General features: G+C 39.9%; 1 protein-coding gene across 1 annotated transcript in view; it reads left to right on the plus strand.

Annotated features, from left to right (window-relative positions):
- LOC110174943 (polyunsaturated fatty acid lipoxygenase ALOX15B-like) overlaps positions 1-27,319 on the plus strand; it is a 123,568-nt gene that overhangs the window by 87,436 nt on the left and 8,813 nt on the right. The window lies entirely within an intron of this gene.

Here is a 27,319-nt window from a genome sequence, read left to right on the forward strand (position 1 = left end):
TATTCTACCAAATTACATAAAAATGGAGAATCATTAATGCATCTCTTGTTTCCCGTTCAGAAAACTGCAGCAGAGTCTCGGGAACATAACAGAGAGTGCACCCTGTTTTCTTTCTTTGACAGTCATGACGTCTGGCACTTCCTGTCCTCCGTCTCCATGTTTGGATCTTTTCTGGTACGAACTTTCAAAACACTCCATGGAGATAGAGAGGTTTAGGTTTTCGAGTTATATAGTTCACCTTCATGTTATATTGTGGAGCCCTGTTTTCTTCTTTTTTGTGTACTACTACCAAGTTTTAGCCTTGAAAGGCACAAATACTTCTTCCTTCACTACATTACATTACATTACATTACAGAACTGGATTTTAGCACATTTAATTTGAGTTAATGTGCCAACTTCGAACAAATGTTGCACACATGTGCTCTATGTGACTTGAAAATGAAATGCATTTTCTGTCCTAGTATCATGAGCTGCACTGTCAGTTGTGTCTAATGTATCTTACTGTTTGTTTGTTGTGTCTGATGAGGAGACACGGGAGTATTTGTTTAAATTTAATGTTTTAAAGTTGGCTCAGTTTGTGTTGAAAGCCTGGGATGTTCATAAGAGGACACTTTATGTTTGATGTGTGATCTGTCTGCTTATTGTTTCATGTGTCTTATATGTCCATGTGGGCTGGGCACCAACTAAATGGTGCATGACACTAAATAAGTAAATTAAACTAAACTAAACTAGTTTTGCTCCTGTCTCTGTATTTTTACTGAAAAAGGTGCATTGTGTAACTTTTCTGGTGGAGGGTCCCTCAGTGTGTGATGTAATCTAAATGTTCCCTTTCTTCTCTGTCTTTTCCTCTAGGTCCTGCTGACCATTGACGACGGCCTTGACACTGTCCAAAGAAAAGATATCACCATTTTCTGAAGTGATCTCATTTGAAACACTTTGGAATGCTCCAAAGTTCTTCCTCGCTTATCTTATGCATTCTGAGCATCCTGATTATTCACCAGGATGAGTTTATAAGCGCTTTTAACAACAACTAGCATGCTAACTGCTCGCTTCTGGATGATCTGACATTAAAACGCTTCATAATTAGATACAGACAGAACACAGCAGACTTATTTTGACCTCAAGAGCTGCTTATACAATATATCTGTACTGAGACCAGACAAATTTTGCTCAAATACATGGGAGAAAATCAGGTAGAGACTATTTAAACAATGCTGTGGATTATCTTCCCAATCACTGCCGTCTTGTTTGTTAAAGGTCCCATATTACGCAAAAGTGACTTTAAGCTTTAAGTCATGTTCTAATGTTGTTACCACTTTGATCACAGACCTGGAGTTGTGTTTTGTTTCATTCACACATGTTTGAGTAACACTTTATTATTAGTCTGTCTACATCTCCAAAGCTCAAAATGCTCTGTTCCACCTTGTGATGTCATCAAGTGATAGTTTTAACAACTACATTTTACCTTCAGATTGGCAATAGGCGAGTTTCATTGTTGACAAAAGCGTGCGTTGCATGCTGGGAATTATTTTGGTCGGCGGCAAGAAACACTAATTCAACATGACGGACGGAGCGAGAAAGCACGTAAAGGGTATTGATCCCGGTTATTTATCCACTCTAACGGCAGAGGACCCAAGACCATTTGACCAGAAATTGGTCATAAGCATCGATGGAGCCAAATCACCCTTTTCAACCCCGACAAAAGGTGGACCAAACCAAATTTCTGGTCAGAATCACCAACTACCTGGACAAATATTCACTTTGGCGATATCCACAATGACTTGGTGGAAACTCCTGGGCCATTCACAGCAGAAAAGATGAAAACCTCCAAGAGTCTCGATGTGTTGTTGAACTTGTTGGAGTCCACAGTTTGTTAGGATCTTCTACGTTTGCTCTGCGAATGTTTGAAAGTCATTTAATTCACCATTGAGGATTCTTTTCACTCAGAATACGAAAAAGACATTTTCCTTCTTCCGTGCTTCTATTTGTGCATCCGATAATGCAGCAGGAATTTACCATTATCAGGGATAAATACGTGAGGTTACACACTGTGTTTGACCGCTACCGTGTTTCTTGCCTCCGACCAAAATATTTCCCAGCATGCAACGCGGGCTTTTAATAACAATGACATCATCTGAAACTCGCCTATTCCAGGTGTGAAATTATCCAAATGATTATCTGTTGGATTCTGGTTCCTGATTGGTGGGGCTTGTCTCCGCCCACCTCACCTGCAGCCACTCCCCTTATTTAAGGGGAAACCTAAAACCTATTCAAGGCGCTGGCGTTTGTGACCTGTCTGTGTCTCTTTTGGTGTCAGCACTTTGTTTGTACAAGTACATGTCTGACTTTGTGTGTGTTGAGACACTCAGTTTAATTTAGTTCTGTTTTGTGCCTTTTGTTTTGTCACTCGATTCTGTTAGTGGGTTTATGTGGTTTTAGTTTGGGGCATTTGTGATTTAGTTTTGTTCTGTGTCCTGTTAGGCGTGTTCTATAAAAAATTACTAGACTCAATCAATTTAAATTAAAAAATGTATTCCCCTGCCAATACAATTCTAATACAGAGCTCTGGGTCAAATCGCTGTCCCTCATGGCCTCCACTTACGCAGGTCTTATGCCAAGCAATTCCTGCCTTCCCCTCCACCCAGATAAATAACACAACAGTATGAATATGCATATAATATGTTGAGCAGGTTCACGCCTTGAATCGTCCTTGTTTCTTCTTTGGGGGAAGTGACAACCTCCTCCAAACTATTGTAAATCACACCAAGTCTGCTTAGATAAGCCAGCCTGGGTTATCTCCACAGTCCCAGATCTGTAAAGGAATGTCCCTAAAAGCATACATTATTTAGGACACACAGAGCATTACCTTTAAACATTAAACAATGTTCAACTCAATGTATAACTTCATTAAACAATATTCAAACCACCACTTGATACAGCCTTCAGTCCCTTGGTTTAGTCACTCATTTTTGTATAAGCCTACGTGACTCGTTTTTGGCACAGAACTCTAACTCTGTCATTTTGTTTTAGTTTAGGTTATTTGATGTACATATTTTACCCTGTTTTTTGTTAATTTCCCCTTTTCCATTCCTGTTAATTAAACATTACTTAATTTATACCATTTTCTACCTTGTGTTTTTGTTGCTTCCCCGACCCCAGCCACCCTTCATGACAGATCTAGGCTCATCACTAGTGAACAAGTTTTTACATTGCTTTTTTGTAATTCAAGTTTTTATTTTATTTTTATTTTTAACATATAACATGACAGACAGCAGCACATTACTTTGAGAACTGCAGCCTCTGGACAGGAATACATGGTCTTCACCCAGTTACACAATATAGGCCCAAAACCAAATTTATTGAGGCCTGTCAATAGAAAACCCCATTTTACCCAGTCGAACGCCTTCTCCGCATCAAGGGAGAAGGCAGTAACCGGGTCCCTACTAGTTTTATTTTTGGGCATAATATGGACAAGTCGTCTCATGTTGTCTCCAGAACATCTGTTCTTAATGAAGCCAACCTCGTCTCCATGAATGATTGAGGGTTTTATTTTTTCTAGCCGTGAAGCCGATATTTTAGTCAAAATTTTTCAATCTACCAAAAGACTGATGGGTCGATAATTTACTCTTGTTCTTTCTTAGGGATTAAAGATATTAGTGCCTCATTAAATGAACTCAGTAATGACCCTGTAAATGGTCACATTTGTCTATAGCGCTTTTCTACCTTCAAGGCACTCAAAGCGCTTTACAACAAGGAACCACTCACCCATTCACACACACACATTCACACACACACACACACACACACATTCACACACACACACACACACACATACGCAGACACTGTGGGCAAGGTGGGTTAAGTGTCTTGACCAAGCATCTGTGGGAGCTGGAATCACACCAGCCAGTGGATCTGGTTTATGTCAAGAGCTGGATTCGAACCACCAACCTTCAGATCAGTGGGCGAACACTCCACCAACTGAGCTACTGCTGCCCTGTATCATATGCCTCCAAATAAACCTTGTGTAGAGCTCAAAATATCAACAACTTTTTATAATACTCAATGGGAAAGCCATCCGTACCTGATGACTTTCCATTTTTCATTGATGATAATTATTAATTTCCCTTAATTTAATTTCCTAATTAAAATAATTAAATAATTAATAAATAATAAAATAAAATTAATAAAAATAAATTATAAAATAAATTATTAATTAAATAAAATTAAAATAATAATCTAATTTCCTTAATTTCCCCTTCTGTTATAGGAGCACTGAACCTCTCTTTTTGATCTGTAGCAAGTGTTGGCAACTCTAGGCCTAAGAAAAATGTGCCAATGTCCATCTCATTCATAGTGCCAGATGATATGTATATAAATTCTGATAAAATAATTTGAAAACCTCATTTATTCCTCTAGATAATGTTATTACCTGGACATCCTTTTTTTATCATTGATATATTGGTAAGACTCCTGCTCCTCCTTTAATTGTCTTGCCAATAATTTCCCACTTTTTTCCCCTTCCTCATGAAATTTTGTCCTCAATTGAAATAATGCATATTCAGCTCTTCTGTTATAAATATCATCAAGCTGGAATTTCATTTTACAGATCATCTGATATTTATCATTTGAAAATTGTTTTTTGTCGTTCTCCAATTTACATATTTCCTTCTCCAATTTATTTTCTTTGTCCAAGTTTTCCTTTTTTTATTTATGTGGCATATGCAATTATCTTGCCCCTTAAATACGCTTTGGGTGCTTCCCATACCAAGGCATCTTTGAGCCCATATTCATTTCAAAGAATATTTTGAGATCTTCTGAAATCTCCTCACTAAACGACTTGTTTTGCAGTAGCAGAGTGTTAAACCTCCAACGACCACTCTTTGATTTCTCCACATTCAGACACATATGCAGCTCCACTGAAGCATGCTCACTGATGATTGGGTCAGTCCATATGAAATCAGCAATTTTCAAGGAATCTCCCCTGTGAGCCATCTCAGATTTGGCTGAAAAAAATTCCAAAAATGTTTAAAATCACCAAATGAAAGAATGTAAAATTTTAGCTCAATCCCTTGAGTCGTTCCTGAGTTATGACCCATTGAAATTTTGCTCACTTTTTCTGAAGCCTTAATTTATAAGCATGTTTGAGAGACCAAAACTTCATCAAAAATAGAGCTAGGAAGCTGAAAATGTATATTATTGTAGATTCTTTGTCATAGAATCTGAATCAGTTTACTCCAAGCAGAAATTTACAAACTAACAGTTGAACCTGAATATTTAAGAGAGTGACCATTTCTGGTCTCACACTTTTCTTTTCACAGACCAAATGTCATCTTTTTGGCTCCTTCTTTGGACCCTCTGTTCCCCATGTGGGCACAGTTAGATGCTGATCTTTTTTTTTTTTGACCAGAGAAACTTTGGCATATTCTGATTAGATTAAAGTAATAAAAACATCTACTATTAACATTCATTTCAAACTGAATTTTTCACGGGTCATTTTTGGTGGAGTTTAGGTATTTTTCCACCTGCTAGAAAAGTTAAATTACCTTTTAATAGACTTAAACACTAACTGCTTGTTATAAGAGAAGACAGTTGGAGATTATTTGTGGTACATTGTTTGTGATGGTTTTGGTGGCACAGTAAAACGCTCGGCTGCAAGCACCAGTCTTCAGACAAACTGACAACAATCAAATATTGACCACACTCCAGGTGTTTGAATGAACTTCACAAAACATAAAGGATGTAAAGTTTTTCTTTAAAGCTCTAAATACATTACAAACCATGAACTTACTTCCAAACTAGAAGAGTGCTACAGCAAAACAAAGACTGTGAATGGTACTAGATCACACCACAGTTTCATTCTGGTGTCAAATGATAAATTAGAAATGAGGAGAATATCTCAAGATCATTTATGTTCTGAAGTGTCAGTTTCTGAAATACAAAATGAGATTGTGTCAGATTTCTCTCTGTACCAGCAGGTCAGTACATGCATGTATTTATGACATCAGGTGGTTCATTGGGAATATTTCAGAGTGTTTAAATGAAGATGATGATGTCTGTGTGAGATTCATGAACGGAGATGACAGACCCCTCATCTGTTCTCCTGAACATCGACAAAACCATGTTGAGTCCCATTTCAGCACAGAATCTGTTGTATTAAGGAAGTCCAGAGAAGAAGAGCACAAAATTATTGCCTTGACACTGCAGGTTATGACAGGATCCAAACATGACTTCTGAAGTTCATTAGTCGTGAGGAACACTTAGTGTGCAAGATACAAATACACATGATCTACCTGTAGGAGGCAAAGGGACCAGAATGGGCAGATTTTTCCAGTATGTTGGTATTTTTTGCTGAAATTTTTTTCCACACTGAATTTTTAAAATGTAATTTCTGGCAGTTGAGCAAATAACAGATCAGATGACTGTATTTTGGTAACTTGTGTCAGTATCACATATTTCCTTGTTAATGTTACTGCCTTCTTGTAATATTTTTTGTGCAAAAATAATACACATATGGTGGTCATGATCACAGAATCAGAGATTTAACAGGCAATGAGTATTCCAATTGTAATCTGCCTTTGATCAGTTTCCATCAATACTATCTTCACTTTTGTTGCTTTACTTATACACTGTGAAAAGCTGTTTCTGTGTGTAACCCACATCACGTAACACCACGTCCGGTGGCACCTTTACTGTGGCGGGATAACCCTCTTTAAGTTCCGGCGCCACACACACACACACCCCCTTCCTGCTCCTCTCCGGTGCTACAGCGCTGCTGCTAACTGTTGGAAATGGACGCCTCACCACGGATCTGATAAAGATTTACCGTCACCGCTACACTCTTCTTTCTTTCCCCTCAGAACGCATCTCAACGGTGAGTGACAAAACTACCTCTCCTGAAAGATATCCACAATCCGTCCTAACCTGTCAACACCCGTGTAGCCATCTAAGCTAACGCCCACCACTCCCACAAACAAACGCCGTCAGCGCGGCAAACAAATTGACTTTTTAGTTTAATTCCCGCTTTATTTTACTTTTCACTCAACCCGAACGTTTCACCAACGCCATTCGCATTGACCAAACTAATTTTTAATTGATTACCCCAAACATTAATAGAATGTTAGCCTATTTTCAGCACGAGCCCAAGCGGCAATGATCATTTTGAAAGCAACCGGTTGCGCAACAACACGACATTGAATTGCTCACGAATCTTATTGATATTGATTTATTTGTTTAAAGGTGCACCATATTTTTGTAGTATTATTTTAGTTTATGAATTATTAGTCAAATGATAGCCAAATGTTTATTTTTGTATGTATTGAATTTATTGTGTGTATTGAATTTTCATTTCCTTTAGTAATGAATTATTACTCCAGTTAAGGCTATTTTAATTTATTTCATTGCTAATTTTTGTTTTACTGACCCTGTTCCAGGTCAGGTTTTTTCCCCCACACTGGATCATTCTCTTGCACATCAACACCACTACACTGGATGATAATAACAATAATAATAATAATATAATATAAATATGTTTCTATTATTCATACCCTTATATATTTATACTCTGAATTTATATTATTAATACATACCTTTGTACTAATTTTGTGTTCTGTTTTATTCACACACCTTCACTCCTGCTGAACCCTCTTCTGATTGCACAGATCGCTGCCATATCCTAGCCCTAGTCCGTTACATGTGTGAGATAACAAATTATCTTCTTTAAATACAAATAGAATAAATAATGCAAATAAACCTTTTTTCATAATTTTGTACAGAGTTAATAGTTGAATTTTCTCAAAGGATTAATGACACTTTTCCATTTGTACCACAAATAATCTCCAATTGTCTTCCCTTATAACAAGCAAATAGTGTTTAAGTCTATTAAAGATAATTGAACTTTTCTGCAGGTGGAAAAGTCCCTAAGCTCCACCAAAAATGACCCATGAGAGCTAATTTTCAAAAATTCAATTTGAAATGAAGGGAGTTAATAGTAAATGTTTTTATTACTTTAAACTAATCAGAATATGCCAAAGTTTCTCTGGTAAAAAAATGATCAACATCTAACTGTGTCACATGGAGAACCGAAGGTCTAAAGAAGGGGCCAAAAAGATCACATTTGGTCTGTGACCATATTTGGGACTCTACACCATCCACATGAAAACTCAGAAAAGTGTGAGATTGTTGTCAGAAATGCTCATTCTCTCAAATATTCAGATTCAGCAGTTAGTTTGTAAATATCTGCTTGGAGTAAATAAATCTTGGACCTCAAAAATTAAAAAAAATAATATTGAGCAGCAACCAAATGTGAATTTGGTATTTGGTAACAAATTCAGAATCTATGGCCAAGAAACTACAATAATACACATTTTTAGCTTCCTAGCTCTATTTTTGATGATGAAGTTCTGGTCTCTCAAACATGTTTATAAATTAAAGCTTCAGAAAAAATGAGCACGGCCCCAAAATTTCAACGAGCCATAACTCAGGAACGACTCAAGGGACTGAGCTAAAAATTGAGATTCTTTCATGTGGTAATTTTAGAAATTTTTGGAAATTTTCAAATCTGAGATGGCTCATTCCTTGAAAACGGCTGATTTCATACAGACTGACCCTTATGTTGTTTTGGGTGCACTGCTCCTTTACGACCTGTCACCCTTGGGTGCTTGCCACACCCTATTTAAGATGGCCACCTGAGCTCTCATTCTTTTGCTCGATGAAGGCCTGGCCCGGCCACGGATAAGCGGAAGAAAATGGATGGATGGATGGATGGATGGCCTAGTGCCAAAACGTTGCACAGTTTGTCCTAATATATCTCACATTTTGCAAGTAAGACGATGTGTGGGATTGTTCTCTGTGCTCTTGGGCTGCTCCCTCTCCTCCCACGCACCTCTCAAGTAACTGATATGCAAAGTTCTCATTCATTTATTTTGTTTTGATGTCAATAAGTAGTTGCACTAAATGAATGCACTAAAGTTTCCCTGAAGTCTGGAAAGGTTAAGTAGTCATGTTGCAATATTAAGACTGGAGGGGAATCTGATAAACTACACATATTTGCAACAAATCAAAAAGTGCAACAGTGCCAAAAAACATATCCGCACTTGCCCAGATTCTGTTGAAATAAACACACAAGACTTTGTTATGTTATGTGTTATGTTACGTTACGTTACGTATGTGTGTATGCATGCGAAGTTGTAAATTTGGAGGATGTCCAAGACGTACTGTGGGGCTAGGCAATTCAAAGCTGTAAAAACAAACAATAAAATTAATTGTAAAATGAACAGTAAGCCAGTGCAAAGACGCAAGGATTGGAGTAATGTGCTCTCTTCTTTCGATTCTTGTTAAGAGTCGTGCCACAGAGTTTTGGACTGACTGTAGTTGGTAAAGTGCATTTTGTGAGATGCCAGAATAAAGTACATTACAGTCATCCAGGCGTAATGAAATAAAAGCGTGCATGACTTCTTCAAAAAGGTCTGACTTTAGATAAAAGCAGCACATGAATTTAAAATGCCACTGATCTGTTTGTCCAATTTTAAATCACTATATAAGGTGACGCTGAGGTTGCTGACTGTGGGGTGAACATAATTTTTGAGGTGTCCCACATCAGTGAGGGCACCCAAACAGTATCACCTCAGTCTTTGCTTCGTTTAGTTTTTAAAAGTTTTGGGCCAACCAAGCCTTGATGTCAGATAGACAGTCGAACAGGGGTGTCAGGGGACAGTGATGCTTTTTTCCAATAGGAAAGTAAATCTGGCAATCATCTGCATAAAAATGGTAAGAGAGGACATGTCTTATAAAATTTCTGTAAGTGGGAGAAGGTAAAATGCAAAAAGCATAGTAGGCCCCAGAACTGAACCCTGGGGGACTCCACAAAGAAGAGGGGCAGATGACGAGGTGGAGTCCACCAGCATTACAGTAAAGGACCGCCCAGAGAGGTATGATCTAAACCAGTCCAGGGCGGTCCCCCTGACACCCACATATTCTTCAAGATGTCTTAACTCTTTCCCCCCTGGACGCCTACTAGGAACAACCCATACATATGTTACTAGGGCTGCCCATAGAGCATAATTGCATAAAAGAAAACAGACTTCCACGAGTGATTATAAATGATTTTTACACTCATGAACTTAATTGTAACACAGACATATTTGTATCTCTGGAAACCTTAGACTCTGAACTATTCATTTATGGATGTTTAAATGTGATTCAACTCATTTATAGGTGCATAACAGCTCACTGAAAATGAGAGTTTACCTGGTCAGGTGCAAACTCGAAAACAAAAAAACTACATTCAGCATCTGCTATCTGCATGTTCTGAGTACTATATTCATAAAAAAAAAAATAAAAAAATATACTTTGTCAAAGTATTTAAACAGATTTCATATCACCAGATACAGTATAGCCAAGTGTACACCTGTTTTTACCTGTTGTACACCTGTGTGCACCTGATTCATTTTTTTCCATTGAACTTATTCAACTCATTTAGCTTATTCAACTTATTTTATTTATTCAACTCATTTAGCTTATTCAACTAATTTAGCTTATTATAATATGATAATATAATAATAAAACTCTTCCCCGTCAGTGTGTGTCCAGTATTTGTCATCTTGGCTATTTTCTCGTGTGCAGAGCTCCGCATAAGCTTTTTTTCTGTAGCGATTCTGTTATACATCGCATCTTGGAAAAAAAGACTGAAATATTTTAAAGGACTGGCCTGGGCAACATCCAGATTTCAGGGCAATTTTGGTTCATAATCGAGTATAAAGCTCAGATAGTTTGTTCGGACATCGCAGGACTCCACACAGACGCATCAGCGGCATTCTCATCTTCTCCCCAAAAGTCCGTCGCTATCGCTGTTTTCCACTTTATAATCAACTTCAACATCATCACTTTGAAATCTATAAAAGTCACTTTCTCTAAACTTATCCATAAAATACGTCCGCTCCTCATTATTTCTAAAACTGTGCGCCGCAGCGCCGCGATCTTTCCATTGCACGTGTTTCGTGTTGTGTTTTTTCCGGAAGCTACCATCGTCACTATTTCGATTAACTTAGGAAAAAATCGGCGAAAACATATCCTTGAATCCTATTGGTCAGTCTAGTGTGGGTTGTAGTGGCCCCCACCTATCACAGTCTCTGTTTACATGTGAAAAACCGAGCCATTTCTAAAGGTCGTCAAATCTCGTCTTTAGTGATACGGCGGAGGTGTCAAAAGTCGTCATTAAGGGTTCAGGGGGGGTCGTCAAATGTCGTCTTCATGGGGGAAAGAGTTAAAAGAGTTGTGTATTTGACTGTGTCAAAAGCAGCAGTCAGGTCTAAAAGCAAATGGCAGAATCACCAGCATCAGTTATTAAAAACAGGTCATTTAAAACCTTTCAGAAGTGCAGACTCAGTGCTGTGAAATGCTTTGTGGCCAGACTGGAAAGTGTCTAAAGTGTAATTTGCATCTAAAAAAGGCTGCAGCTGTGAAATAACAGCTAGCTCCAAGATTTTTGACACAAAAGGAAGTTTGGAAATTGGTCGATAGTTTGATAACATTGTGGGATCAAGACCTGTTTTTTTTAATCAATGGTTCAACAACTAGCCAGGCTGGTGCCACCTAGTGCCTCTGCTCAATTTCATTTCCCTCCAGCAACTAGATCAGGAATGAGGAATACACTAGACGGTTTGGAAGAACCAGGGAAGTGCGAGTTCAGGCACCAGCCAATCAGTGAAGAGCCATAATACATTCTGTGTTGACAACGATTCCCGAGATCGGGGATTTAAAGCCAGAACAAAGAGAATGTTTGGTGAATTTTATCAAGGGGAAAGACGTTATTGTCCTTCTTCCTGTGGGATTAGGGAAAAGCTTAATATACCTGTTAGCACCATTAGTGGTGCATTACATACGTCACGACCAAATACCAGCGACTGATTAAATAAAAAAGTACCCGCCTACTGTTAAGTGAATGAATCCTAATGCTGCGAAGTCAGACGGTTTCCACAAAGTGAAACTGGCTGATGAATCAGGGTATTCAACAACAGCTCTTTTACAAAAATAGAGCACAATGCCAGAAGACAAACTGCTGTTAGTAATTTATTTGACCAAGTTGCCAATTGTGTCCCAAACCTCTTTTGAAAGGTGAGGTGGGACTGGGTCTGCGGGACAGGACGATGGCTTAAGCTTATTAACAATCTCCGTGAGTACAGACAATGATACAGACTCAAACTGACAACAAATATTTGAACACTGAGTCATGGCAACATTAGAAACAGCATATCTAGGCCATCACTATTGAACAAGTTTTTACAAGAGTTTTTCATGAATGAACATGGATTACAGAGGCATGTATCTGTTTTGGCTCAGGACACAGCCTTGGCAGCCTAACCACATCGCCGTAAAACACATGGCTAAGGGCTGACTCATGTTTAGACGCTGTTCACATGAATGGATTTCAATTTCTTAGTCGTGAAAATATCCTAAAAACCTCAAAATGGTCTAAATGTATGCTTGATGAAGGGTATATTCAGTATGTTGAATGTCCTGTGATTGAGAGAGGAACATTAATTGACAATGTATTTGTCAAAACAACAAACTTTGAAGTTCACTCTGTGGTGGTGCCAACATATTTCTCTGAGCATAAACAGATTGCTTGTTATTTTAACTATGAACTTTTAATTAACTTCTCTTTATGCTCATGCTCTTGAAGCTCGGTACTTTTCTTTACTTCTGTGGCTCGATTGGCTCTGTGTTATATCGTTTGTGTTGTTGTCTTGGGCTGGTGCTGGTTTAGTCCTGGAGTGGTGCTGATTTAGTCCTGGTTTGGTTTGGTCCTGCTTTAGTCCTAGTGTAGGGAAAATGAGTGCCCAGTAGGAACTTTGTCTTCTGCCAAACTCATGCGCTCCATCCATTTTGATCGACCCAAACTTTGCCAAAGAGTGTAGTGAGTCTAAATGGTCGATGCTCTGAGTGTCTGTGTTCGTAACAATTGAAAAAGTCGCTCTAAGTGCACTTATTTCTCAAATAAATGGCAAATTACACATCTTGGTCTGTGCAATTGTGCGTCTCTTGCTATTTTTATTTTCAGGTTTATTTCAGTCAAAATGTACAAATCCAAATGTAATAAACACCATGAAAATGCAGGAAGTGATGTGACTCTGAGCCCTGGACCTGACACCAGCTGTTTCCATGAGGCACCAGGAAAGTACGATGGAGTATAAGGGTCAGATAAAAAAAAAGATGCTGAGAATAAAGTCATAACATTTCGACATTAAAGTCATAATATTACGAGAATAACCAGAATTTTACAAGAATAAAGTCATAATTTTACAAGAATAAAGTTCTATTTTTACGAGAACAAAGTAGTAATTTTAAGAGAATAAAGTCGTAGTAAAAAAATAAAGTCGTAATATTAGGCTGCTCGGGAAGTATGAATGAGTTGGCTGGTGCACTATGGAGAAATTGGAGCATTATTTCGGCTATACTTTAAACTGGGGTTTACGCACGCTGAAATACTGTGTGTTTTAGCCCACCATCTCCACATTATTATCAGTGTAAGTACTTTGATGCGACACTGCAAGCGTTTGGGTTTGTTTCGTTGGAAGAACTATACGGATTTTGAAGAGAAGGCTACTTTTGTGGATGAAGAACTGGCTGGAAGTGGTCAGCTGCACAACTATCGGTGGTTACACCATAGAGCTATCCAGAGAGGATTTGTTATATCTCAAGAAACTGTTCAGATTTTACTGAGAATACTGGATCCATACGGGGTAAAGTTGCGAAGAAGATGGCGGCTTCGGCGTAGACAGTACAGCGTACACTACACACTGTGGCATTTGGATTCATATGATAAACTGAAGCTGTACGGCATTTGCATAAATGGATGCATTGATGGCTTCACTCGTCACATTATGTGGATGGAGGCAAACGTTGTCAACAGCGATTCGAAAGTAATAGTGGATTACTATAGCAACGCAGTGACTCACATTGGAGGGTGTCCGCAAAGGCTTCAGGCGGATCTGTGATAGGTTAGAATAGTAGTATATGCCCCATGTTAATAAGTTACAAACAATAAAAAGGTTTGTAATAAATATTAATAAAGATAAATTTAAATAAGCCTTAAAAACAGTAAAAAAGTTAAAAGTTTATTAAAACGTTTATAGTTTATTTTTCAGTGCCATCCATAATATCTGTGATCGACTGCTTAGCCTGGGATTCAATGATCTGGTGATTGGTAATGCCTTCGCGCACCACTTGGGGGATTTCACGCTCCTTCTCTTCATTGTATTAAACTTGTTCATGAAGGAAGCAGTGAGAAGTGGTTCTTTTGTTTCTAGGTGAGATTTACCAAATGTTTTGTGTTTGCTGTACATTGTTAAAGTGATTGTTGACATAAGAGAATGTTTTATTGTTAACTAAAAGTTTGATTGCTGTGTTTTTACATTAATAAGACCAGACTTTTTGCATTGTAAGCTCGTATCCGCCATTTTGTGTTCACAAAGTCTTATGAGCCACATGTAAAATACTGTTGTTGATGATTATATTCATTGTATTAAACTTGTGCATGAAGGAAGCAGTGAGAAATCACTCAAGTGGTTCTTTTGTTTCTAGAAGCACAATACAACATACCCCTGCTACAGGGGTACAACAGATCCAGGTACAGAAAATTCACATTGCCGAGACATGAAACATTTTTTTGCGCAGAAACCAGACCGACGTATTTGCTGGGGATCAAATCTTCATCTACGGATGCAGCACTGCCAATTAACAGATAGAGTCTTGGTGCTTCCAATTTTGGATGGACATCGTTCAGACTCTAAAGGAACGTGGACATTTCACCGGTGATTTCCTGGACAAAAACTTGGCACAATTCTGTTTCCTCAACATTTTAGAGGTAGGTTATTTTCAGTGTTGCACAGCTTTTAAGACACTCGTTATTCCAATGGAAAACAGGATTAGGCTATAGTGCGTTAGAGTAGGCTATGTGTCACCATATAGGCCTGTTACCTGTTGACCATAATGCTCTTGTTGTCAGTCTTTTCCTGAGACTGAATATCTTGTGCGTTTGAGGAAATGTGGATGTGGTTTTATCCTCTTTGTGCAAGGCAATGGGAGTGTACATACATCTGTGTGCCTCCACAAACTATGTTAGTAAAAACAAACAAACAAACAAAAAAAACTCCTATCACTATCACTGAATGACTGAAAAACATTATAGATATAATTTAGTACATTATACATAGATATAATCTAATGTATCTATAATGCGTTATAGAAACTATAAAAATGAGCCTTATCTGAGTATACGACTCTAACGTGTTACCAGCCTGTTACCTTAAATACTGGCTACTTTAAAGTTGGTGTGCTTTTAAAGTGTAAAAGTGCTTGATATAGGGTGACCAAACGTCCGTTTTTCCCCGGACATGTCCGTATTTTGCGTCCTGTCCGGGGCGCCCGTTTTTTTTTTTTTATAAAGTGATGCAAATGTGCAGGTTTTCAGTACCGTTCATTGGGGGCATTAAACTGAGCGTCTCTCGTAGCGTCTGTGACTCAGAAGGAGCGAGACACAAACAGTCGGTCAGTCTGCAACATACCGAAGTACAAATGTGCATTAACAATGACTTGTACAAGAAATTCTCCGTTTTCCGTCCCGGTCGGGACAAGTGGGAGTCCATGTGCACAGGTTGGGAGGTGAGAGGACAGTGTTCCCTCGATTATCACGCGGGTTACGTTCTAAAAATAACCTGCGATAGGTGAAATCCACGAAGTTGTCAACTTTATATTTTACAATTATTATATCTGTTTTAAGGCTGTAAAACCCCTCACCACACACTTTATACACTTTTCTCAGACAGGACAGGTGCAACCCTTTTTACTTCCTTCTTAAAACTTATTTCTTCTGTCGTCCTTTTGTTATTTTCCTCCTTCTTTATGTAATAAACTGAAGATTTATTTATTCCATAATGGAGCCCAACAGCGCAGAGTCCCGCATGGGTCCATTTTTGGAGACCCCAGTACAACACCGCACCCGCCAGTACAGGACCACACCTGTCCGTTAACCTGAGATTATGTCAACCTTTTGCGCTGTTTACGCCACGGACTGAATCAAGACTAAACCAGGACTAACCCAGGACTGATTCCAGGACTGAAGAGGAGGACTAATCCACGACTGAACTAGGACTAAAACAGGACTAAACCAGGACTAAACCAGAAGTGAAACAGGACTCACTGTCAGGACGGGCTTGGAGGTGACCGCAGGAGAAAGGACTGACTCAGCTCCGACTCAGCTCCTCACGGACGTAAACGCGGCAATTGCCCAATCGCGCTTTGCATTTATAGCATTATTGAACATTAGAAAATATTTATTTCTGTAAAGTCTAACAATCCGTGTATCATTCGTTCATTTGTTTTGTTTTGTTTTCAAAATAAAAACAAAAATAAGAAAACAAAAAACCCAGCAATTTTCTTCATCATTTGTCTCCAAAACCAAAATGAAAAAACAAATGATTCGTTTTTGAAGTTTTTGATTTTGTGTTTAAATGAAGAGTGGAAAAAAATGGATAACAGCCGTTTCCCGTTGATGCCGAGACTGAACCAGGACTGAACCGGTCTCAGTCCTGGTCTCGTCCTGACCGGACCAGGATCAGACTATATCAGAAATAGAGTCAGTCATCATGTATGGATCTGTAAAAGATAGAAAAATAGGTCTAATTATTATCTGTACATTAATTGTCCGTCATCATATAACACTAGTCAAAGCATAAAACCTACTAATATCATGACATTCACATCCAAAGCCAGATGAATGACTCTACTGCAAACACTAACATGATTGATATTGAATTCAATACAAGCATAATTATAACTTTTAATAGTGCTCTGCTTAAATTTTAGCTTTTGTCCCCCCCCCCGCCGGTTCAGTCTGGGTTGTATGCAGTGTTGGGAGTAACGCGTTATACAAGTAACGAATTACAGTAATGCATTACTTTTTGCTGTAACGCAGTAATGTAAGGCATTACAGGGGAAAAAATTGTAATATTTTACTCGGTACAAATGTGAGTAACGCACGTTGCAATGTTTTTTTAACCTGGATTGAAGTGGTGGTTTAGACCTGGTTTAGACCTGGGTCAGTTCTGGTTTAGACCTGGTTTACACTCGTCCCTCCCTCTATCGCAGTTTACTTTTCGCGGTCTCGCTGTTTCGCAGATTTTTTTTTTTTTTTTTTTTGTGCAATTTTGCATGCCCTTTTTTTTTTTTACATTGTATGAATGCGTATTGCGTTCCTCCCGCTGCGTCCTGACTGGCCAAAGGACTCCAGTCTCCTGTACAGTACAGTACAGAATGTGTTCAGCTGCCAAATTTAAATACATGTTTAATCTGTATCAGTGTGATTCTGAAGTGCTGTACGGTTGCAAGTTTTCTCCCCGACGAAACCCACAACGTCGACGAAACGTTCTGCACCGACAAAGGCTCCTGCACTCGCACCCAAAAGGCAGAGGAAGATGCTAATCACACAAAAAGTTGGACTTCTGGACACGTTGAAGGAAGGTAGAAGTTACGCGCTGTAACAGAATCTTGCACCGGCTCGGGTACCTGCAAATAGTTGCTGAAATCAGGGCCGCGAGCCCGAGCAGCAGGGTCCATAAAGAGCGATCGGGTGACAGCCGCTCTTACCTCCGTGAATTGCGGAGCAGAGCCGCTCCTTTCTCCTGCGGTCACCTTCGAGCCCGTCCTGACCATGAGTCCTGTTTTAGTCCTAGTTCAGTTCTGGTTTAGTTCTAGTTCAGCTCTGGTTTAGTCCTGGTTTAGACCTGGTTTAGTCCTGGTTCAGTCCATATACAGCGCAAAAGTTATTTTGGTGAGAGTAACTTAAAGTAATGCAATAGTAATGTAATGCCTTACATTTTAAATGCAGTAATATTGTAATGTAACGAATTACTTTGAAATGACAGTAATAGGTAATAAATAATGCATTACAGTTTCAAAGTAACTTGCCCAACAGTGGTTGTATGCGGCGAGAGAGATGGGTGGATTGCGGATAGGCATGGGGGTAGTACTGTCCACGCTGACCCGGTCCATGCAAGGACAAAGCAAGGAAATCCCAGCGGGGATTATCGGCGGTGTGTTGGTGATGAGTGATGCTCGTGCACTTGTACGTGCACTCTTCATCCCTACATTCCGCTCCGTACCACATCCTACTTGGACCAGGTCAGAGAGAACAGTCCGGCGCGGTGCTATCGACGCCTGTTTACCTCTTGATGGGCCTAAACCCAATCTGATACAACAAAGACCAAACTGACCAAGAACATCTCCATGCACCATACGCAGAGCTCCTAAATTGTGCATACATTTAAAGTTGTGAACCCATAAGTTCAAGGACCACATATGAACAACGGAACACGTGTGGACTATGGACAGACTGCCTCCGTCTGTAGGTCATAATAGGGAAAACATAGGTACACTCACCAAAAACTCACTGGCCCAAAATATTTAACTTACTAACAATAAAACAATATGGGTGAGTCATTACCTGTTATTTTGAAAAGACAGTAAAAATCCAGATAAGGAAGACGTTTCTTCATTTCTTCTACCACATTTTTCACTTTGACTTTGAGTTTATTCTTGTACATTACAACTTCAGTCTCTTAATATTATAACTTTATTCTCATAATATTACAACTTTATTTTGACTTCGACTTTATTCTCGTAAAATTATTACTTTAGTCTCGTAAAATTGCAACTTTATTCTTGTAAAATTATGATTTTATTCTCGTAATATTACGACTTTTTCTGGCCAGCATAATTTTTATTTTTTTTGTTCTGACCCTTATACTCCGTCGTAGGAAAGTCATGGGGCCATTGCACTTGTTTTTTGTTTGTTTGCTTTGATGTGACACCATCTTACTTGCAAAATGTGAGATTTATTAGGACAAACTGTGCAACTTTCGGCACTAGGCCTTCATCAGGCAAAAAAATGAGAGCTCAGGTGGCATCTTAAATAGGGTGTGGCAAGCACCCAAGGGTGACAGGTCTTAACGGAGCAGTGCACCCAAAACAACATAATTCAAAATACAAAGCAATTAACAAACAGTGTAATAATAATAATAATAATAATGATAAAATATTAATCATAGTAGAAAAATCACTGAAAAATAATAGAAAAATAAAATAGAAGAGGATCTGAATACTTAAAATCACCTAACTAAGGAATAAGGCTGTCGTGCCATATACACATCTATATCTACACAATGGATGTTATAATCCAGCCCATGTACAGCCCAACAACGGCCAGACACATAATAATCAACAGATGCTTACAAGAAAATGCTTAAAGTCATCAAAACCTTTTGGAGCTAAGGTTTGGAGAGTATGAATCAATATACTTCCTTTTGTTTGAGTGGACGCTCATGGTCCCCTCCTCTGATGGAGCTCTTGTCCTTGTTCTCTGTTTGAGTTTCCTTGCGGTCTTACCAATAGAAGCTCAGCCACATGGACATGTCAACATGTAGAGCACTTATGTGGATGCACATGTGACGACACTGTTGATGGGATATTTCGTCCCAGTGTGAGGGTGTAAAAAGTGGTCAGTTTTTACTGTATTATTACATTGAGCACAGCTGCCACAGCGGGAGTCGTCATTGGGTAGAGGAAGCAAAAGAGATTAGGAGGATCATTTCAATTTATTTGTGGAATTGGCACATACCAGATAATCTCTAAGATTTTTACCTCGTTTGTTCACAAAGAGTGGAGGATCTTTAAAGATGGATGTGATTTCTGGGTCTGATTTCAGAATGAGTCAATATTTCAGGGAGATGGATTGAATTGCAGGTGTGTGGGTGTTTTATTTTTCTATTATTTTTCAATAATTTTTCTACTATGATTAATATTACACTGTATATTGATTGTCTTGTATTTTGAATTATGTTGTTTTGGGTGCACTGTTCCTTTATGACCTGTCACCCTTGGGTGCTTGCCACACCCTTTTTAAGATGACCACCTGAGCTCTCATTCTTTTGCCTGATGAAGGCCTAGTGCCGAAACATTGCACAGTTTGTCTGAATATATCTCACATTTTGCAAGTAAGACAATGTGTGGGATTGTTCTCTGTGCTCTTGGGCTGCTCCCTCTCCGCCCACACACCTGTCTCAAGTAACTGATATGCAAAGTTCTCATTCATTTCTTTAGTTTTGATGCCAATAAGTAGTTGTACTAAAATTGCCCTGAGGTCTGGAAGGGTTAAGTAGTCATGTTGCAATATTAAGACTGGAGGGGAATCTGAAAGGTCACACATTTTTGCAACAAATCAAAAACTGCAACAGTGCCAAAAAACTTATCTGCACTTGCCCAGATTCTGTTGAAATAAACACAAGACTTTGGTCTCAATAAGAAAAGAGGGAAATTAAAAGAAAGGATTGTCCCCCATAGTGATACAGTTTACACGTGTCTACCAGACCAATTATATTTATGTTATGTTACATTATATTACGCATGTGCGTATGTGTGCGAGGTTGTAAATTTGGAGGATGTCCAAGACGTACTGTGGGACTAGGCAATTCAAAGCTGTAAAAACAAACAATAAAATTAATTGTAAAATGAACAGGAAGTCAGTGCAAAGACTCAAGGATTGGAGTAATATGCTCTCTTCTTTTGGTTCTTGTCAAGACGTGTTAAAAGACTTGTGTATTTGACTGTGTCAAAAGCAGCAGTCAGGTCTAAAAGCACTAAAATGGCAGAATCACCAGCATCAGTTATTAAAAACAGGTCATTAAAAACCTTTTAGAAGTGCAGACTCAGTGCTGTGAAATGTTTTGTGGCCTGACTGGAAAGTGTCTAAAGTGTCATTTGCATCTAAAAAAGCCTGCAACTGTGAAACATTTCTCCAAGATTTTTGACACAAAAGGAAGTTTGGAAATTGGTCGATAGTTTGATAAAATTGTGGGAACAAGACCTGTTTTTTTTAATCAATGGTTCAATGACTAGTCAGGCTGGCGCCACCTAGTGCCTCCACTCAATTTCATTTCTCTCCAGCGACTAGGTCAGTAATCGGAATACACTAGATGGTTTGGAAGCACAGTTTGTCAGCCTTCAACAGTGGTGGGACTTTGGCAAAGCCAAGATTAAACAGCTGTGTCAGCAGTACACTCATGGTGTCAAAGGGGACAGGGTCCGGCGTGTGAAGGAGCTGGAGATACAGCTAGTAGAACTACAGTCTTTAGCAGAGTCTACAGGAGAACGGGGGTGTTTACAGTCACTCAAAATATAAAAGTCAGCTTTGGCCAGCCTGCTGGGGACCTCTGCACAGGGGCTCTGGTCCGGTCCCGACATATGGACCTCTCGCAGATGGATGTTCCGTCTGTTCCTTCTTCAGTCTGGAGAAAAAGAATGGTGAGAGGAAAATCATTCATTTGCTCTGACTGTAGCAGCCCAATCACAGAATCCTCAGATATCAGGAGTCATGCATTCATTTTTTACAAAAACCTGTTTACATCTGAGCTGCGTCACAGCGCTGATGTGGGGAGGAGGTTTGAGGACAGTCTGCCTCAGGTCAGTGCAGAGCAGAATCATAAGCTGGAGACTCCTGTGACCAGGGCTGAGCTGACCGCTGCTGTTGGGAGCCTGAAAAAAGGCAGCGCTCCTGGAATAGACGGTCTTTCAGCTGATTTTTATAAGGCCTTTTGGGACATACTGGGAGAGGATCATTAGGGACAGTCTGCGGGGTGGCCGCCTGCCTCTGAGCTGTCGCAGGGCACTGCTCGCCCTACTGCCAAAGAGGGGCAACCTGCAACTGTTGAAGAACTGAAGGCCGGTGTCGCTGCTCTGCACGGACTATAAAATCCTGTACTGGCTTCACGGTTGTGGGAAGTGATGGCCTCCATAATCCACATGGACCAGACCTACTGTGTACCTGGCAGGCTCATTAGTGATAACGTCACACTTATTAGGGTTGTTTTGGAGGTCTCCAGCTCACTGGGCATCAACCTGGGTCTGATTTCAATAAACCAGGAAAAGGCGTTTGACCGGGTTGAACACCAGTATCTTTGGCCGCTTTTGGGTTCAGCCCTGGTTTCATTGCTTACATCCGGACCCTTACAGTGACATCATGAGTGTACTGAAGATTAACGGGGGTCTAGGTGCTCCTTTCAGTGTGGGGAGGGACATCAGACAGGCCTGCTCCTTGTCTGTGATGTTATACACTCTGGCCACTGAGCCGCTCCTACATCGACTCAGGTCAGACCAGGGCGCAGATCCCTGGGTGTCTGTTCCCCTTTAAGGTGTCAGCCTATGCTGATGATGTAATGTTGTTTGTGAGCTCGCAGAGGGACATTAACTGTATGACTTGCATAGTTCAGCAGTTTGGCCAGATTTCCAGTGCCAGAGTGAACTGGAGTAAAAGCGAGCCCATTTTTAGTTGGGGAGGGGCTGCAGGGTGTTGCCAGGTGGACTAGTTTGGAGCACTGGGGGGTTTAAATATCTGGGGTTTTTCCTGGGCTCTGGCAGTCTTCAGAAAAACTGGGACCAGACAGCGGAGAACGTCCAGGGCCCTTTGAACAGGTGGAGGTGGCTGCTACTTAAAATGTCCTACCGGGGGAGGGAGCTTGTGATAAATAACCTGGTCTCCTCTGCCCTGTGGCACAAGTTTATGTGTGTGGACCCACCTCCCTCTCTCCTGTCTACAATCCAGAAAATCCTAGTGGACTTCTTTTGAGACAAGCTGCACTGGGTTCCACAAGAGGTGCTCTACCTTCCAAAGGGGCAAGGTGGACAGGGACTTCAGGGAATTCATCTGGCCAGTCAGGGAGACACTTTCAGATTACAGTTTCTCCAGAGGTTCCTAACAGGCCCAGAGGAGCTGCAGTGGAGGCCTCTGACTATGTCCATCCTGCAGAGGGCGTGGGGCCTAGGCCTTTCTATGTTTCTCTCCAACCACCAATCTTACTCCCTCCCTCCTTTCTATTGTGGCCTGCTGTCTGTGTGGAGCATGCTGAGGAAGCAGCGACAGGGGAACATCTCACTGTACTGGCTCCTAAAGGAGCCCCTGGATTATCCTTGCTGGGTACAACCTGAGCTATGTGACTGTTTCACCTCACGGGGGTCCTCACACTGGAGCAGCTGTCGGAGAGGACTGGACCTGACATGGACCATACAGACACTCTTGCTGCTCTCCTGGGCCTGAGGTCTGTTCGCACCGTGGAGCAGCTCCTGTGTCACTGGAGGCAGCAGATGACAGAGCAGGAATGAACTCTGCTCAGAGGATTCAGCTCTGGTTCATTGTTTCCAGACTCTACTGACTCCTTCCCTGGCCTCAACCTGAGTCCTGACCTTTGGCCCCCTGCTGTCCTGTCCTGTGGTCTGTCTCCCTGGAAGCAGCCTCTGGAAAGACCTTCTACAGACTGTTGGTCCAGGCCCTAAACCATCACAGACTATGTGCTCGCCTGGACACTGTGTGGACAACTCACCTGGGCCTGGCCCCCACCCTCAGCCCAGCTTGGGGTTTCCTGTACAAACCCCCCCTCACCAAGAGACAGGGAGACCTACAGTGGAGGCTGTTGCATTGTTGTTTTTGGGAGTGTGGGCGTCTGACACAACTGTTCCAGCTGCTGGGAGCAGTGTTCAGGAGTGTGGGGCAGGTTTTTAATGCACAGGTGGTTGTGTGTGGACGCAGGTACTCTGTGAGGAGTAGGAGGAGGGGCCAACTCCTGAGCTTCCTGATAGGACAGGCTAAGAAGGCGGTGAACATGAGCAGAAGGAGGAGGCTGCAGACTCAGAGCTGGGTCAGTGTCAGAGGTTCTGTTTGTCAGGATGGTGCAGGTCAGACTCAGGCTGGAGTTTGGCCTCTTCTCCATGAACGGTGATGAGGAGGGTTTTGAGGAGCGCTGGAACTTTGGGGCAGTGTTGGCCTCTGTGAAGGAGGGACAACTCTTTTTTGGACCTCTGTTTTTGTAAATGATGTAAATAATGTAAATACTGTAAGGAGTGTAAATAGTATGTGAATGTAATATCTTTTTTTTTTTAATGTAAATAGCACAAGGTGTGGATAGAATTCAGTGCAAATGTTTTTGATGGACAGAATAAAGGTCTCTCTCTATCTTTCTCTCTCTGTGTCTATCTCTCTCTCTGATTCTCTCTATCTCTCTTTGTCCAGCTCCCTCTCTTTCTCTTTATCTCTCCCTCTGTCCATCTCTCTGTCCATCTCTCTCTCTCTGTCTCCCCCTCTCTCTCTGTTTATCTCTCTGTCTATCTCTCTCTCAATCTCTCTTTGTCTATCTCTCTCTCTCTGTCTCTCCTGCCCTGTGAGAGATGAGTATGATTACCTCATCGATGGCACATTTCCCTGTGTTTATGTTGTGGCACACCTTTGATTCCAGCATTATAAAAGAGGAGCTGAGCATTATGCACAGTTGGAAATCATCTGCAGAGAGAAGACTGATTTCTTTTGGTGGATTTCATATTTTAACTTTAAGGGATTTATTGTTGATGATAAAAAAATGGTAGTATACAACGTCACGGTCTTTGTTGGCAACCGTGCATATGCAGATACTACTAACAATGTCTACATCAAGCTGGTGGGGAAAAACGGTCAAAGTGAGCATACTTACGTTGAGAAAACAGGATTTTTCCTTACTGGATCAGTAAGTACTGCACTACATATTAACACTGAATTAACATTTTTGCAGACTGAAGATATTAAAGACCAACTATGTCTCTGCTTAAGAAAACAAGCTTTCCTCTGACCTGTACTGAATCTCTTGGGGATCTGATCATGGTGAAACTGGAAAAGAAGCCACAGCTACTGTTTCCGAATGACGACTGGTTTGTGGACAAAGTGGAAGTGACGTCTCCGGAGGGACCAGTCTATACGTTTCCCATTTACCACTGGATCATCGATGACAAGATTCACTGTTACAGGGAGGGAAAAGGTCAGTGGCATCTTACTTATCACCAAAACTACCTCTTCACATTTCTCATGTTCTAATTATGTATGTCTTTGTCTCCTGGCAAATCCAAAAAATGATAACACCTTAATACAAAACTGGAAATATGGCCTGGCCAAACGTGATTGTGCAGTCAGACTTGTTTATTTGATATATATATATATATATATATATATATATATATATATATATATATATATATATATATATATATTAGTGCTCTCATGCGATTAAAAAAATTGAGAGATTAATTAATTATGATCTGTAATTAATTAATCTAATTAATCTCATTTTAATCTCACCTAAAAATTGCTGAGAAAAGCCTTCAATTTGAGGTATTTTCATTTAAATTCATTATTACATTATTGTGGCAGATCAAAAGACTCATATAGAACAAAAAAAGTGACTTTATAAAGTCATTTACTGTTTAACAAATCTCTCCAATTTGTCTGTTGAGCCCAAGTCTCCATGAATAAGAAACTGTTTGTTGTAAAGTAGCAAAGACTAGAAAATCTGAAAATAATAACTTTTGTCTACTTAAAGACAATAAAAAGTCCAGTCTTTCCTTAACCATATTAAAAATATTATTGATAGAGAAATGTTTTATATATGAGATCACTGGTTTTAGTCCTTGTTTTAGTCCTGGTTTAGTCCTACTTCAGTCCTAGTTTAGTCCTGGAATGGATTAATCCTGTTTTAGTCCTGGTGTTAGTTCTGGTTTAGTCCTGGTTTAGACCTGGTTTTAGTTCTTGTTTTAGTTCTGGTTTAGTCCTGGTTTAGTCCTGGACTGGTTTAGTCCTGGTTTAGTCCTGGACTGGATTAGTCCTGGTTTAGACCTGGTTTTAGTTCTGGTTTTAGTTCTGGTTTAGTCCTGGTTTAGTCCTGGACTGGTTTAGTTCTGGTTTAGTCCTGGTTTAGTCCTGGTTTAGACCTGGTTTAGTCCTGGGTTAGTCCTGGACTGGTTTAGTCCTGGTTTAGACCTGGTTTAGTCCTGGACTGGATTAGTCCTGGTTTTAGTCTTGGTGTTTGTTCTGGTTTAGAGGCTGCACAGGAGGAAGCGCGGTTTACGCCGCGTACGCGAGAAAACACGATCCACACGCGGCTCACGGGAGCACGTCGGTGTCCACGCGCAGTAACTACGGAAGGAAACGTGGTCCGCGCGTTCTCAGGTTAATGACGATGATGAAGGTGTGTGTGTGTGTTTGTTGTGTGTGTTTGTGTGTGTGTGTTTGTGTGTGTTTGTGTGTGTTTGTGTGCGTGTCCCCTCATGTGGCAGGTCACTATAGGACAGTAGTGCAGACATCATGAGTCTATGCAGGTTGTTTTCACCAGTGACATTTAAGTTGTAGGCGATTTTATATTTGTTATTTTCTTTTATATTTCACGTCGGGAGAATAATTTCCAAGACACGAATGTGTTTTTACCTGTGCACTGCTGCCTCTGTTCTACTGGCTCTTCGACTTCGTCCATTGTGCGACTGACGCCGCCAGCGTTAACATAACGTTTACATCGCTCTTACTGCCGTGTTTTGTGTGGGTTTCCGGCAATGAGTGGAATTACCGAAATAAAAAAAATTATAAATGTGTTTTTTTGTGTGTGTGTGTGTGTTGTTGTCCCAACAACACATAAAAACAGGTTTTTATAATAAAGCAACTCACATACAGAAACACTAAAGTTAGAGATTAAAAATGAGATTAACGCGATTAAAAAACATAACGCGCTAAATATGACTGTAATTAATTAATCGCAATTAACGCGATAATTTGACACCTCTATATATATATATATATATATATATATATATATATATATATATATATATATATATATGACAGACAATGAGTGTAAAAATGTATAGTTCTAGTTTTAAAATGTAACAAACAAGAACAACATGTTTTGAATAAGTTCACAGTATTGCTGTGCCTTTTCTGAAAGTGTTTTTGAACTTAACAGCTTTAAAAGTTTATGAAGATTATAAGTTTCTTAATGAAGGTCGAAGGCAGCTGGAGGTAGAGCTCAGAAAAGCAGAATACTGGTAAGCATATTTCTTACATTAATTTAATAATAATAATAATAATAATAATAATAATAATAATAATAATAATAAGCATGTATTGTATCTGCATATGTTCCAGTTGGGAGGTTTATTCAGAGGGCCTACCTTACTGCATGAAAGCAGATGATGCAGTTAGCCTGCCTCCAGATGTTCGATTCTCTTTCACAAAGGAGAAAGGATTCAAATGGAATCTGGTACAAGGGTAAGCCATTGTTTGAACAATTATTAATCATGTCACATCATTTGTAAAATATTAAAATGAAAATGTTTCAAGGCGAATCGCCATGAAACTGACAGCTACAGGTCCAGACCCTTGGACTGATTTAGATTCCATTTACAAAGAATTTTGCAAATACAAATC

This window comes from Boleophthalmus pectinirostris, unplaced genomic scaffold, assembly GCF_026225935.1.
Source record: "Boleophthalmus pectinirostris isolate CB_2022bp ecotype Guang Dong unplaced genomic scaffold, ASM2622593v1 HiC_scaffold_20, whole genome shotgun sequence".
In the NCBI taxonomy this organism is placed as follows: Eukaryota; Metazoa; Chordata; class Actinopteri; order Gobiiformes; family Gobiidae; genus Boleophthalmus; species Boleophthalmus pectinirostris.